Source organism: Anser cygnoides, chromosome 1, assembly GCF_040182565.1.
Source record: "Anser cygnoides isolate HZ-2024a breed goose chromosome 1, Taihu_goose_T2T_genome, whole genome shotgun sequence".
In the NCBI taxonomy this organism is placed as follows: Eukaryota; Metazoa; Chordata; class Aves; order Anseriformes; family Anatidae; genus Anser; species Anser cygnoides.
Genome location: NC_089873.1, coordinates 28,124,795 through 28,140,404, shown reverse-complemented (window position 1 = coordinate 28,140,404; position 15,610 = coordinate 28,124,795). Strand labels below are relative to the sequence as shown.

Here is a 15,610-nt window from a genome sequence, read left to right as displayed (position 1 = left end):
TGGCCTTTTTGCAGTACAATGGTAAGCATATCGGAATCTAGTCATGAAACAGTGAGTTCTGTTTACAGAACAAGATATAATTTTGTTGGGGATATAATTCCTCTTGTTAAGGAATTCTACTAATAAGTTGATTTTGTAAGCTAAATGAGACACCTCAGGTACACGATTTTGATCTGACTGCAATAAAAGATCAAGCTCTCACCAGGCTGACAGGTCAAAAATGAAGCACCTATTGACTGACAGATTTCAATATTTTTTGTTCAAGACAGACAATTCTATGCAAACGTGTTTTTGTTTCTCTTATTAAATGTTGTACACTCTTCATAAAAAAAAAAAAAGAAAAGGCACCACACTCCATAAAACAAATTGAAGTAAAATGAAAAAGCTTCCAGAGAAGGCATCTTTTTTTTTTCCTAAAAAAAAAAAAAAAAAGAAACACTAAAACATCTGTACTTTCCTGAACTACTTTAGGCAGAGTAATTATCTGTCGTTTCTGTCTCTTAAATATGAGTGCAAGGTGCAGTGATGAGTGCTAAATACGTTAATCAAGAATGAAAACTAAATTGGAACATTCTGGAGCACATGCACTGGTACATAAAAAGACAAACTAATCCTCTGTTTGCACTAGTAAAACATATAATAACTTGTTATGCTTGGGTGTCTAATTTTTTTTATTTTTTTTATTTTTTTCAGTTTCATTGTGACTACTTTTTAATATAACAACAAGTATTTAAATGACCATTGGGGATGGACACTCCTTTCTTTCCACCCTGGTGGGTAATGAGAGAGACAACACCTCCAGCCATTATCCCTTCGAGTGCTGAGTGGGAGTGCAGTTAACTTTGATAGCATAGAAGTAAGTACATTTTTATTGCATAGAAAAAAATGTCGAGAATAACCTATTCAGTTTAACATTTTCACAGAGTAATTACACATAAAATTAGCTAACCATCAAAGTTTTTAGCTACTTTTCCCCATCATATTAACTGAATACATACACATTTCATCTTTAAGCACAGAGAAATTATTTTAACCTCACAATATCCACAGAAACAATCCAGCTTTTTTGACTTTTTACTTGTTGATAATTCTAGGTTTGCTTCTCAAACTATAATTAATTTTTCAGGTACTAATGTAGAAAATCAATCTGTAATGTCTCTCTTGTGTATGTACAATGCAATCATTCATTAATGCAATTTCAAATATCAAAAAAGTGTCTGTTTCTGTTTAATTTGTATGGTCTGGTAATAGTATTGTCAGAGTCTTGTCATGGATCATACTCAGGTATGTAAACAACACGTGAACTTACTTTGAATGATAGACAATCTCATAATTTTTTCTCATAAAATGACATATACAAATCAAGGAGCTAAAGCATGGAAAGTAACATATTTTGGTCTTCTGACTAATGGTAACCTGGTGCTATTGAATTACTGAACTGTGTCTGAGAACTAATGAGAAAAATTTCCCAGGGGAATCTTTATCCAATGCACTTGGAGAGCACCTTGGGGACTCATTCCGTGTCTGTCACCTTTCCCGTCTCATTGACACTCAGCTTCTTTACCACCATTACACTGTGCAACCATTTCACTTTACACCTCACGATTAGAATATTAAAAGGAGAGAATACTACACTACTTGCTCCAGATAGCAGAGTTGTTTTTGACACTTAAAATAGAAATTGTCACTGAAATATCACAAGGACATGACTGTCTCTAGCTCCAGAGCTCCAGCAGAACATTTTAAAGCTCAGAGCTGTATTATTTTGCAGCTAATGATATCTTTTATCATATTTCTTAAATGACTTGTTTCTTAATTTCTTAACTAACAATAAGATATTTAAGGATATGTTATGTCGTATAGACCACACAAATGATTTCTCTTAGGCAAAATTTGCTCTGTCATAGTAGCAGAAACTGAATCACTGGTATTGATTGTATAATGATGAGCATTTAAATGAAAGAATAAAAATATTGTTAGCAAAAAGTACAGCATTTCACAAGTGATAAATATTTGGTGAAGACTTGTGAAGTCTGAAAACACATGGAAAAATCTTCACTTGCTGTAAATGCATTAGCTTCATTGACTTAGGGGGAACGCTGCTGATTTCCTTCAGTGAGGATTTGTCTCATATATCTTACATCTATATTTAGTAAAGCTTTGGTACATCCCACTAGGGCCAAAACCTGCCTTCCTCTGGAAAGCTTCCTCACTGAAGTACACAGCACTACTCTCATGAGTAAGAACAGGGAGGATTTGGCCTCAGGGAATAAAGCTCAGGAAAAAAAAAAAAAAAGTTTGAAAAAATCCAACTACATTTTTTAAACTTAAAAAGTGCTCTAATTTCACCTGGTTGGTGATTTCAGAGAGAAGCTAATTAAAGTCAATGGAGAATTTTAAAAGTGAAGAGAAAAAACAAATTAGGGCAGCAGGGGGAAAATAAGTTTTCTAATTATATATAATGAGGATATCTTTTACATAGTGCAAGAAGCAAATGTATACCTTTTCTATTATATCTAGACTATGATGATTTCTGCTGTGTGGCCCAGGATGCTACACATATAGCTGCATGTACCCACCATGTAAGTAGTTGATTTAAAGAGCTCTAGTTAGCCAAATGTCTGTGGGGGTTGAACTTTTTTATTATTATTATTATTATTTATTTTTTTTGGGGGGTAGAGACTGAGAAATACTGAATATATTTGACTATTGGTTATATCTACAGCACCCATTGCCTCCATTCCTTGTTTTTGTTACATTGTTTTGTTTGTAGCTTCTCACACTTCTCTTAAAAGTGGGGAGTGGTGTGAAGGGAAATTATTTTGGCAAGTGTGAAGAAGAAGTAAGACTGTATGCCGAGGCTGGGTTTATTTGCCTTCTACCAAAGATCTTTCCAGGGAACTGGAGAAAGTGTGCTCTGATCTTATCCTTCTTCTTCTGAAGCCAATGGGATTTCTGCTACAGACTCCCTGAGGACAGACTCAATGTGGTGTTTTGCACTACTGAAATCAGTAGGCAGCCTCTGACATGGTGGATCTAATATTTCTTGAAAATATTTGAGCACACTTGTCCCAGCCTTGGATTACCAACAGTTCCATCTTTCATTGTTGGCTCAGTAAATATACTTTGATCTAAATGAAATAAAGGTGCACTCATGGAGTTGTAGATTTTCTAGAGGATTCTTTCCCCTGCCCATTAATCCTGAGCTTCAGAGGAGAGGTAAGAGAGAACTGAAAGATTAACTTAAAAATTACAGTATTATTGTTAATGTTTAGGGAATGGAAAGGACCCAAACAACAAGTTCTGACAGGAATTATGAGTTCTTTCTTGTTTGGTGTACACCACTGATGGTGTGAGAAATACAGTGATGATGATGAAAAGGCAAATGAGGTTTTGATGTTCTCTTACACAGTTATTTCAAACCTTCCAATATCAGAAATATTTTAAGTCTCATTTGTTTTACAGGGCTGAGTTTAATTAATTAGAACCAGGAGCCATCAAGCATAGCTGTGCAAAGTGAGGACAAAGCACTTCTGCTCAGATGATCTCCTCCGTCTCCACTCTGCAGCCATACTGCACAGGGGGAAATAAGTGAATAAGAAGCAAGGTTGTGAGGATAACATCTATATTACTAGCTGTTCACCTTTAGCTGTCTTATTTGTGGGAATTTCAAGTCACTGGACTTTATTCTGTGTTCAGACCAAAATTCCCTTATCTATGCTTTTGCTTTGGCTGGTCTGAGATCTACCACGCATGAACGGAATGTCAACGAGAAAGCTAGTTTGTGAATATTTTAGGAAAGTTAATACTTCAGCACAGTCACATGATCTTTGAAAATAAAATTCTATTAGCTGGTCTATTTAAGCTTCCTCTACTCTTTCAATATGTTAACTTATGTGAAAATCTTTGTTTGTTTGTTTGTTTTATTTAAAAGTATTAATTTATAGTTCACACATTCCTGTCCCTTCTTTTCAGCAGCAAAATACAACTCTGTAAAAAATATATGGATTACAGGGAAAACTCTCCATGTCAATACAATATAAGGAGACAAGCTATGAGCTGCATTTCTTTGTCTTTCTCAGAAAGATAATTATGAGCATGGCAAAGGAAGAAATCCGTAGATTTGGTTTTGCAGGAACTGCATGAAGCAGGTACTTGATTCAGTGTCATGCTAGTGCTGCTACGGGCAACAAGCCATTTCAGTAGAAGTTGGGATTTAATATACGTTTAAACTTTTTCTCTGTGACCTCCCTCCCACCCATTAAATTTCTTACAACTGGCTCTTATCAGCTTCTCAGGGATAGTTTTTGATTGGGAGTTGATGAGGCTGCATTAAATCTTCCTGACACTTCGGATACCCGAACCTACAACGTTGTCATGTGGCAGAAAGCTATAACTAAAACCTGAAGGCAACTAATATGTATATGAGCACTACTAATTTCATGAATCTTTACTAGTACAACAACTTAGACTTGCAGAGACAGAAAGTGGAGTTAGATGTGTTTCATCATTTATCATTTTACTTTGCCAGCTTGGACTTATGCCAGACATCAACACTATGTAATTTCTATACAATTGTATGTATTGCATAGATAAATGCATGTGCATTTCAGAAATAAAGGGAAAAATAGGTCTCTTAAGGCCAAGAAAGTTCAAATGTAATCCTTCTAAAGCCATACATCTGTGTGCAATGTTAAGTTCAAGTAGAGATGCATAAATAGAAGTAGCAGCATCTGATCCATCACTCACATTCAGGATAGTCTTTCTGTTTCAGATGTCTTTACTAATCAGTTGGTTTTTTTTTTGTTTTTTTGTTTTGTTTTGTTTTTTTTGAAGAGGAGGAGGAGGAGGGTGGGGGGAGAAGGGAGACAGAGGGGGGCAAAATTTAATGGTGTGGGTACTGTGTACTTACTTTTGCCTGCCTAAGTGGAGTGCTTTGAAGGAAGCAAATCACATAGGTCTAATCCCAATTTGTGCCTCTCAAAATCTTTCTCTGTGGGCCCCAAGGTCATGTCTGAACATCTACTTATTCTTTAATGCACAGTTGAAAATGTGCAGTGAAACACTAAGGCAACTACTTTTTAGTGCCATGAGCAGGCAGGTCATGAAAAGCTGGCCAATAGGGTAAATACAATTAATATGGTAGTGTTCAAGGGTCTGATTAGCACTATTTATCTGTCATTTCCTTTCATTCCTGGAGATTTCATTGCACTGAGTTCAGAGTCTTGCTTTTACTGTTTGGATCATTCGTCCTGGTCTAGTTTGTCACAAACGTCTAAAAGTTCTGCTCTAAATGACTTTGATGGTGTCAGCTCAGTCAGCGCCAAAGCAAACGCAGGGTATATGTTTACAGTCTCTTTTTTATACATGTCTGGGGCAGAAGAGCTATTGAAGCAAATTACTTCTCACCCACACGGAGGGTATTCCTTCAATGTCACAGCGGAGGTCATTGACAGGGCAACACAGAAAAGACAGCTTCCGAAGAGCAAGCTGAAGTTTTCCATAATGCCCACCCAACAACTTTTCTCAAATGCTCTCAAGGAAAGTACATTTAACCCTTTGTAATCAACAAATTCAAATGCAAAAATAAATCCTTAAAACTTTTAGCATATGCAATAGTATATATATATATATATGCAATATGATATTTGCAGGAAAAACTCATCACATGCCATAGTAATCCCACCGTTACAGTAATGGCCAGAATGATACATCATTTTTGCATTTTAAAAATAAATATTTGTGGCTGCTAATCTATTCAAAGAAGCTATATAATTTCTTGTTGGTGTCGCTATACTGACCTCTGCAGGCTTTGGAAGTTTGCAACGTTGTTTACGGCAGTAACGCTGCTGTGACCCACTATGCAGTGGAACAGCTTGCACCACTGACAGGCTTGTGGGCCAATGTGGCTATCCTAGGGCTTGCTTGCTTTTTAGAACTAAATATAAAACTGTAAAAGAATTTAAAATCACGACTAGAAAGTCAGTGTTCATGATGTTCAGAAAATGTTACTTTAGGAAGAAGTGAAGTGAAAAAAAACAGTATTTAAGTGGGTTCTTTACAGATTTCAGGTTTTATAGTGTGACCTGGTTGTTAAGAATTGTGTCCATTTTAAGTGAAAAATATCATGGCTATTAATGACTATGCAAAGCATGTCTGTTAAAAAAATAATTTTGCTGTATATTTAATCAAATTTCCTATAGTATGCTATTCTGCTCCTAGGTCTACAAAACTTGTGTATGTTCAGTATGTTTTATAAGTATAAGGTTTTTCAACAAGGACAGACAAACTTCAATATGCATATTGATACTTTAATTATGCAAACTTCCTCATTTCTGAGTTTTAGTATACCGAATTAAATTAATTTCACAGAAAAAAAAATACACACGTGTTAATATGGGTTATTTTCTCTTAAATACTTACTGCATTTCTGGAGTTAAGTGAGTTGCTTATATTTATTCATGTCCAAATATAATTTTTCAATTAGGGTCTGACACTTCTTTTATACATATATATCATTTTTGTAACTTATAGTCATGTTTGGCCGACATACAGAGCTATGCCCTATACCTTGTTTATGTTAGAAACAAAGACTCTCTGAACTGCAGCTCTGTTTATAACTATTTGTGGTTTAACAAATGACAAAATACAGAAGACTTAAAAATCTCAGTCTGGAAAAAATATCTCAGTCTGGTTTATGTTTTCATCTACTTTCCCCACATTTATTGATTTTGTTAACTGTTTCAGCCATTCACTGTACACTTCTCTGACCACATCGTATTTATGTTGTATGCAGGTAACTGACATTTGAAGAAAAACAAAACATACAGGATGAAGTCCTGGCTCCTCTGAAAGCTCCCATTGACTTTAGGAGAGCCAAGAATTTTCTCGTTGCATTTTTGTCTCTCTTGCTTCATCCTCAGAATTAAATGCTCTCCTGGACAAATTCAAAGTTTATCTAATTAATCTTATTCTGTAATAGACCGAAGGGTTATACTCTCAGACACAGAGATATATGGACATTCCTATTTCCACTATTTGTGGAAAAAATTGTGCATTTTGGGATGGATCACTCACACTGGATTAAATTTTCTGTAATCCAGTACTGATAACTGAGAGTTGCCAAAAGCTAGCTAAAATAGGGAATGTTTGGTGGGAGAGGAAAATGCACATGGAAAGTTGCAAGATTATTCTTTAAATATTTGGCTTAACATTCACTCCCTCAGTTTTATTTTTCCAGTTATTTGTATTGTCAAAACGCATGATCTGAGATAACTGGAGATGTCTGAGAAGAACAAAATTTTGAGATTAGTGATTAGATAGAGAAAAAAATCTAGTTACCACCATGCCTGTGAGGTACATTCAAAGACTATATAACTTTACACAGTACCCCAAGACATATCCAGAAGCATACCTAATGTTCTCCAGCCACAAATGAGCATTCAACCCATGGGATCAAACAAGGGATAATATGAAGTGAAAAATAAACAGGTGTCTATGGTGAAGAATTTAGGTCCTCAGAACCAGCTGTTTTTATTCTGGAGATTTGCTCCTTTTGCTCCACACTATTTTTATATTTTAACATTGCCACATTGCCTTGCTCTGTCACATATAAAATATTAATGGCGTTTGAGACTAAATCACCATATCTTAATCAGTAGGGACTAGCCAGTGAGAATGAACAAAGGTAGGCATCCTTCATCACCAGGAAGTTTGTCTAGCTTGGCAGTGTAGGAAAGGATAGCTGGAAAGGGATATCTTCTCCCAAGAGGAAGCACTTGTTTATTGGATGCAGAGGTGATATAACAGCAATGATTAGAGACAGTAACTGCCAGTCCATTCCCATACTCAATCACACTGCAAGCTGAAGTGCAGAGTAACTTGAAACAGCTTTATGGACATACCCACATTGCCATATGGTGTGGTGCAGAGAGTAAAGTTCTAGGCGTTGATTTACCAAGATGTATTCTGGTCCAAGGACCCTGTGACCACATAATACCTTTACTGGCAATGACAATCAGGCCATTTGCCTGTCCCAGGCACACATTGCATGTACAGGGAGTTAAATGCTGGAAGATCTTTTGTGAACGTTACAATGGGGCATGTTAGAGGACTGCCCCCATGCATTGTTTCTGCTTTGGTTCCACTAGGAGGGAAACTGCTCTGAGTGTACCAACAGTATCCCCAGTGCATAACAAACTTACCCTTCACAACACACTAAATTAATAACCTGAATGCACCCTAACTACAAGTACTAGAAGAAGTTTAGCTATGGCAGCAAAATTCACCATAAAAGTTATGATGTGGCTTTTATTTCAAGGACATCTCAGGAGTATGTTAAGATGTTCAGTATACAGCTGACAAATTAGTCTGGAATATAGGCTGTGGCCATGTCTGGAAGACCACTGAAACTCAGGATATGAGATTTTTTATTTTTTTTTCCTGCCAGTGGCATATAGACCACACAGTAAATTCTACAGCTCTACAGAAACATAGCTCACATTTAAGTACAGCTCTTCATGTGCTGATCCCAGATTAAAGCACCAGGGCAACTGGTCTGAGCAGTCATTGAAGCCATCTCTTGTCCATCAGTCTTTATTACTTGGTATTCATGTCAGGCCTGTCCTGTAATGCAAATAATCATTCAGTATTACACTTCTACACTTTGTAGAAGTTTTCATGGAAATTTAGAGCAGGATCACGTCCTGATTCTGTCAGTATAGAGACCATAGTTTCGTTTTTGTCCTAGAAGTTCCTAATTTGTGTTCATTTCTCTGTTGGATCTCTGTGAAAGCAGTTAAACAGGATGTCAGCTCCTTTTAATTTTGCTAAGTGCAGGTCTTGTTGCGTTTGGCTTAATCTTCCGTCCGTCTGATGACTCGTAAAACTGAAGCTTGACCATTCAAGAGTACGGCAACATCCAGCATCCCAGCAGCCACCCCCAGGGCACCTTGTCAGATGGTATTAGCAGAGGAACCAAAGCAAGTGTCAGGGCACACGGCCCCTGCTGCACTGTCTGGACATGTACAACTGGAGCCCCCTCAAATCACAGGCCAAGTGATCTGGTTACTCTGTGTAAAAGCAGCTAGCTGTAAGCTCCCTTTGGGAGTCCACAGTATACCTTTCCACACATGCCCTTACAACTAAACTGTACTACGGTAGCTCTAAAAAGGCTGTAAAATAGTATCTTTGCCCATTTCCCCTATTAAACTCTGTTTTCTGAAGGGGGTATAAAACTGTCAGTGTTGTACCAGATACACTTCATTGTATATACTTTTACACAAAGGAGCTTTAAGTTTCTTTATACTATTGAGGTAGCACAAAGCAGATGCAATAGGGACTGTGCTCTGCCCCTTTTTGAAGTATCTATGGTGCTATTTATGCAATAGACTATATTTGGTATCTCATTACTGATATAAGCAGAAGCATCACCCAACAATTGCAAAGAGATTTTTTTGCATACCTCAGAGGCTGAACTTGATCCAGTACTTCTGAGACATTGGGCATAAACTATTTTCCACCGATGTTCTTTGATTTGCAAAGAAAAAAAAATTATAGGATGTATAGTGTGCAAATAGACTTTGCACTCTCCTGCAACTAACAGTAATGGTATGCAGGCTACAATTTAAGGAGAACTATTAGCTTTCTGAGATGTTAAATTACTGCAGAGCATGCAATAATAATAATATGGGAAAAGACAGCACCCTAGTGGGTTGAAACAAAGAACACAGCACAGCCCTATCATACGCAGCCTCTGTAGTAACACTTCTTTTTCACATAAAAAAGTTCCTTCCTGGGGAGCATGGTTGTTATACACTGACACTGCATTCTTCTTGCACAATGGCCTTGATTTGGTGAAGTACCTTATTCACACACATGTCTCTGAGCAATTGAGCAGTCTCACCTGAGTGAATGCAGCTGTTCATGAGCTCAAAGTTAGGCCCATCCTTTAGACTTCACCTGAATGTAGCCTCTACAATTTAGCCAGCTTTCACATTTTCTGACATAAGACACAAGAAGCTGGAACTATTTCAATTCCATTTACCAATTTTGTCTCTCTTTTTTTTTTTACTAATAAATTAACTGATCATCTTGCTTATATATTTCATCTTTGAGGTAAAGTATCTAATGGTTGGTTTGTTGTTGTTTTGTTTGTTTTGGGGGGGGACTTTTTTTTTTTTTTTTTTTTTAACTTTTTCAGTGCAAATTACAACCAAGCTTTTGTCCATATTTAGACCAGGAATAGAAAATCAGCACAGATTAAAACCAAGTTCAAACTCAAATATTTTAAGCACAAAAGTAAAGAGAGAAAAATGGTGCAATGTGGAAATATACTTCCAAGGTAGTCTTAGCCATTGGTACATAAGGACTTGAAGTCTTGGCCATGCTAAGCTTCTGTCTTTCATTTAAATACCACTGGGGTGCTGCCATATTTTCTTGAATTCTCTGTCCTTTAATAACATCAAGAGAAGTGAATAGCCAGAAAATAAAATGCATAATATAACTAGTAATCATCCCAGAAACTCCTCTTTCTTTTTTGCTCCTTAAGGATCATTTATGCATTCCCTCCTCCCCCACTCCCACCAGAAAAAATAAATAAATAAATAAATTACATAAAGTGGACTTACTGTGCAGATGAAGAGTGAGAACCTCAGGTATCCTTCTCTGAGGTAAAAATCTTTGGGCGCAAACTTACAGAGTCAGATATTTTCTGTTGGTTTCTGAATTAAATGAAATTTGAAGGCCCACATACTTAGAGGAAAAAAAATATATCCATTTGTTTTTATGCTTTTGCACTCACAGAGGGCACCAAAGCTCCTGCTGTAGTATCACTACTAAAAAATTAAGTGGAACAAGTTACATCTTTCAAATGGACGCGTATTTAGCAAAACAGTTAACAATTGTCATCTTATTTGCACAGAAATGCATGAGGTCCAGTTTCATATTGCAGTATGTAGACAACAGCTGTCTGGCTGTCAGGGGTCTGTATCATGGCAGTGGTTTCATCCATTTCTGTTCCCTTCCCTAAAGGGAACTGTTAAAGCAGTTTCTTAACTGTGAATACACAACTGATGTTGATAAGCAATTGGTGCCCCTGTCTTCATTAAAACAACACTACTAGTCCAGTCCTACTAGTTGGAAGAAACTTCTGGATTTGTACTCACTGCTGATTCTTCTAGTAGATTTACATTTTACCAGTTAGGAAACACTATTGCAACCTTCACAGACAATCCTAACTAGCCAGCCTCCCATCCCAAATTTTGAGTAAAATTCTACAGATACATTAATTGTATCATATGTAGGTCAGTATCAAATTTGTATTAGTTGCTGAAAGCCCTCTTCAGTAGTATGAAACTTTCTGATATTTTTGGCTAGTCATGTGCTTTTGTTAATCTTATTTTTTCAGCCAACTGTATACTCTGTTTGTCTGCTTATTTTACTTCAGAACCAATATAAATGTAGCCAAGGTTAACCTTTACCACAGGAAAAGGAAGTGGCATAGATGAGAATACTTAGAAAATTTGGGACTTGTAGTGTTGTATGAGATTGGGTGCATAATATGGGTGACACAATTTGCAATACATCCTACAGAAAAATAGCAAACTTCTGTGATTTAACAAGAGTTGTGCAAATATACATCCCTCAACACCATTTATGAATTAATCAAGTGCACAAGCACCTCTTATGAGGACTTCACATCAAGTAAGGAACTCGCCTAGGGACAGAATACTAAAAGACCCCTATAAAACTCATTAAGAGAAACTACATCTTCCAATTTTTAATTTAAATATATAATAGAAAAAGAAACAAGCTGCATCAATTTATCACTGGACTTGAATTAGAGATAATATAATGTGGGAATTACAAAAGTTTAAAAAATGCTGAATAAATACATATTTTATATTGAGACAGCACCATTCCACCAAGACATTTCAAAAAGCAATTTTGACACTGATGCAAATATTGTTTTGCCAGGCACTTATTTTGGGTACAAAAGGCTCCATTTTGTTGTCATTACTGACACATACTTTTTTTCAGGAAGCACAATATACTCCAATAAAATTGAAGGAATAGTTAAGTAGGACAGGTCCATTGTGACTCAGCTGCCTGCACATCCAGTTCTTATGCAAGGGGGCTGCAAGGAGTTTAGCTTAACCTTTAAAACAGGAGCAAAATTAGGTAAAGTTGTGTAAAGTCACTATATTTTTACCTGGCTATTATGGAAGTACTTTTAAATGCTACCAGGCAGTTCAGATAATATAAAAATTTCAATACTGCCTTCGACTCAAGTCAAGGGTACACTTAAAGAGTTATTAGCACCCAGCAAAGTGTGTTAAGTCTGACATTCATGATGTCTCAGTTATTAAATAGATACTAGTACACGTACTGATTTTCTTATAAAACTTAATAATGATAATGACCTTTCCATTTAGAATCAGGCTTTCAATGCTGAAAACACCAGCAGATTTATAGAATTTAATGCTAGACGCAAATTACAGATCATTGTCAGTTTTTCACATATGCAGAACTTGAAATGTATTTTTCACTTTTCATCTTGAACATTCACATGTCATAATGACCATCAAATGTATATATTTCTATGCATAGCTAACATAATCGATGTTACACTCAATTTATCATTTGATTTAGTGCTCCTCTGCACCAGTGCATTATTCCACTGGGATGCTCTGCACACCATAGTGCCTTTTACTGTTAAAAAAGACAAAAAAAAAAATAAATGGTGTCATGGAATCTGCTGCTGTTACTAAACAAAAGAGATGTTTTGTATGGCAAAATATCATCCTCAGAGTAGTATATAAATAATTTTGGGCAAAGAGTGAAACCAAGCAATGAGGCTGTTTTTTTTTGCCACTTGCTAATATAACACTACTGCAGGGATTTTTCTTTTTAGGTACACTGAATGGTGATAATATAGATTAGTAAAGGAAAAGCCAGACATTGCTAAATACTAAAAATAATTTGGCCTGCAGCATTCAGCTTAGTTAAAATTACTGCATTTCAAGGACTATGTTTTCATCTACTAAAAAAAAATTGACACATTTCCCCTGACTTCAGTACTGCTGTGCCAGTTTACATGAGCCCAGGATCAAGCCCATTTCAATAATGAATGAGAATAACTCTAGTGGGGATTACAGCAGTTGAGAATTTGACCCCTGACTCTCAGCTACACGGAGAAGAAAAAGAATCAGTTTTAGAATACTTAATATATTTTCTTACACACAAAAAAAGGGGTTATTTCTAAAACAAACAAGCCGGACTCTATGCTACAACAGAGATTATTATAAAAAACTATGAATATGATGAAGGGAGACCATCTCTCTCTTTTTTTTCCTTTAATTTTCTTTTTCCCAGTAAGTCCTTTTCCCCAGACCTCTGTGATATGCTCCATATACATTAATAACCCCTGTGTTTCTGATTAGCCAGCGCTTCCATGTCTGATATTGTCTCAGTTACCTGAGGGGGGGCAAGTTATGTGAGACAATATTTATGAATACTGGTACTGTTAAAAGCTGTAATTTATGTGACCTCAATTTTATTTACATGCAGAATAAGAATCCTTGCAAAGTTTTCATCTCTGATGAATTCAGAAGTCCTTACTTACACTAGTGTTTTTAGCGCAGACTATATAACTTTAAAGGTGGAAGTTATCCATCTAACTTCAAGTGGGATCTGAATTAATCTGAACTTGTCCCAGGAGGCAATGGAAGGGCAGAATTCATCTGACTTATATTAGACTTCTACCTAAGGATGACATTAATTGCACCCCAGAAGTGCCAGTTTCTCTCCACTGACTATAAAGGCAGCCAAAAAGGACTTGCACAGATGTAGATGTCAACATTTGTCAAATTCCAACCTAACTTCTTCTCTCCTGGGGAAAAGGAAAATTCCCTCACCTTCTCCAGGATGACCCTATCTTAAAGGACCTAATCCTACAGGATACTCTGCTAAATTCTTTTTAAAAGCATTTATTCTCAACTGCTTTAGGATCAAGAGTCACAGATGAAAGATGCTTGCTACAGATTGGCCAAGATTTCCGAGGAAGAGGTAAAGAGATAAAAGGTAAGGGTGAAAATTGTTGTCTCAGGCACTGGATAATATCATGTCAGCTATTTCCTCTTATGGAGAAGACAGAGCTTGTCATTTGGTTCCCACAGGGAGCTCACAAAGCAAATTTCACTTGTTCTGCCTGCAAACTTTCTGAACAATGAGTACCTACTACAGGAATTAAAGCTTATACCTCATTCATATAATGTAATGTTAACACAAGAAGAAAGGAAGGTTCCAGGAAAGTGATTCTGAAAGATTTGAGCTTTTTCTTCCCAGACACAGGACCTCAAATGACTATTAAATCACCAAAGACCAGGCAGTGAAATGAATGGCATTCTTCCCCTTTTTGAAAAACAACATGCGGGTGTGCTATGTTTAGCTATCATTACCTGATCCAGAAAATTTAAGTCTATATATGATTCTAGTCTCAAAGAAATCAGCTCAGCTAAAAGCTTGCAAAATTGCATTTCTTGAGCATGTTTATATAAGCACATAAAAATAACAGAGTTAAAGATTTTTTGGGGGGGGGAAAGAAACTTAACATACTAACACAGTGAATGTAAGAAGAGAAGCACAGTTAATACTTTGATTTAAAGTAACTAGAGAGTGTAAAAATACGGAATATGTTATCTTTGAGGAGCCAATTTTTCTTTGGCATTACAAAGAAACATGTGAGTTCTCTTTTTACAGACACTGGAAACTGCTAAGCATTAACAGGCAGGAGTGGTTTACACAGTGATTGATATTAGCCAATTTTACAAAAATATGAGGGTATTACTTGTGCTGTACTCCATCTAATTGTTTTTATTATATTACCATGGCTGTGTTGAAACACAACCCAAAAATTCCAGATCTGGATTAACTGTCCCATGAAATTTATAAGGGAAACAATTTATAGTGTGGTTTTGGGTAGTTAAAACCAGAAATGTATTTCAAACAAAATCCCAGTTTTGAACACTGCTGGACAGGTGGGAAATGTGATTGTGAATGCCAGCTCATGGCCAGGATTTTTAATACATCAGGATAACTATGTAAAAGAACACTTCAGTGACTTTAGTACTGTGCTTTTATGAAACATTTTTATTTTGAAAATATTGCACTTAAATACTAACCACCTCTGAGAAACTAATATATTTACTATCAATGGTTTTGTATAATTAATGCAGAGTAAGTCCTTATTCTAAAGAAAGAAGCCAGCCTAAACTTGGAAATTCAAAGTTAAAGATGACATTCTGCATTCAATTCATCCTCTGGTGCCTTGTTATTGAAGAACATATAATGCTAACATCACACGCAGATCTGAGGCTCCACCATTACCTAAGCACAACAGGGTAAGCTAACGACAGTGTGTCAGCCTTTTGTTGGCCCATGTCACAACCTTAACGTTACTTTGTAAGAAGAACTGCTGTCAGGGCATTTCAAGTTGTGTTTGAAATAGTGCCAAGAATGAGGAGGCCCCACTGTCCAATTGCCTACCCAGTATTAACAAACTAGATAGGGAAAAAAAAAAAAAGAAGAAATTGCTCAGTTTGCATCTCAG

The 15,610-nt window shown here is 36.3% G+C and overlaps 1 long non-coding RNA gene across 1 annotated transcript; it reads left to right on the top strand.

The window, feature by feature from the left end:
* The first annotated feature begins 534 nt into the window (after positions 1-534).
* LOC136789734 (uncharacterized) lies at positions 535-4,439 on the top strand. The gene is made up of 3 exons (XR_010828661.1): positions 535-856; positions 2,521-2,582; positions 3,466-4,439. It is a non-coding gene; the product is annotated as an uncharacterized lncRNA (long non-coding RNA).
* The last annotated feature ends 11,171 nt before the right edge of the window (positions 4,440-15,610 follow it).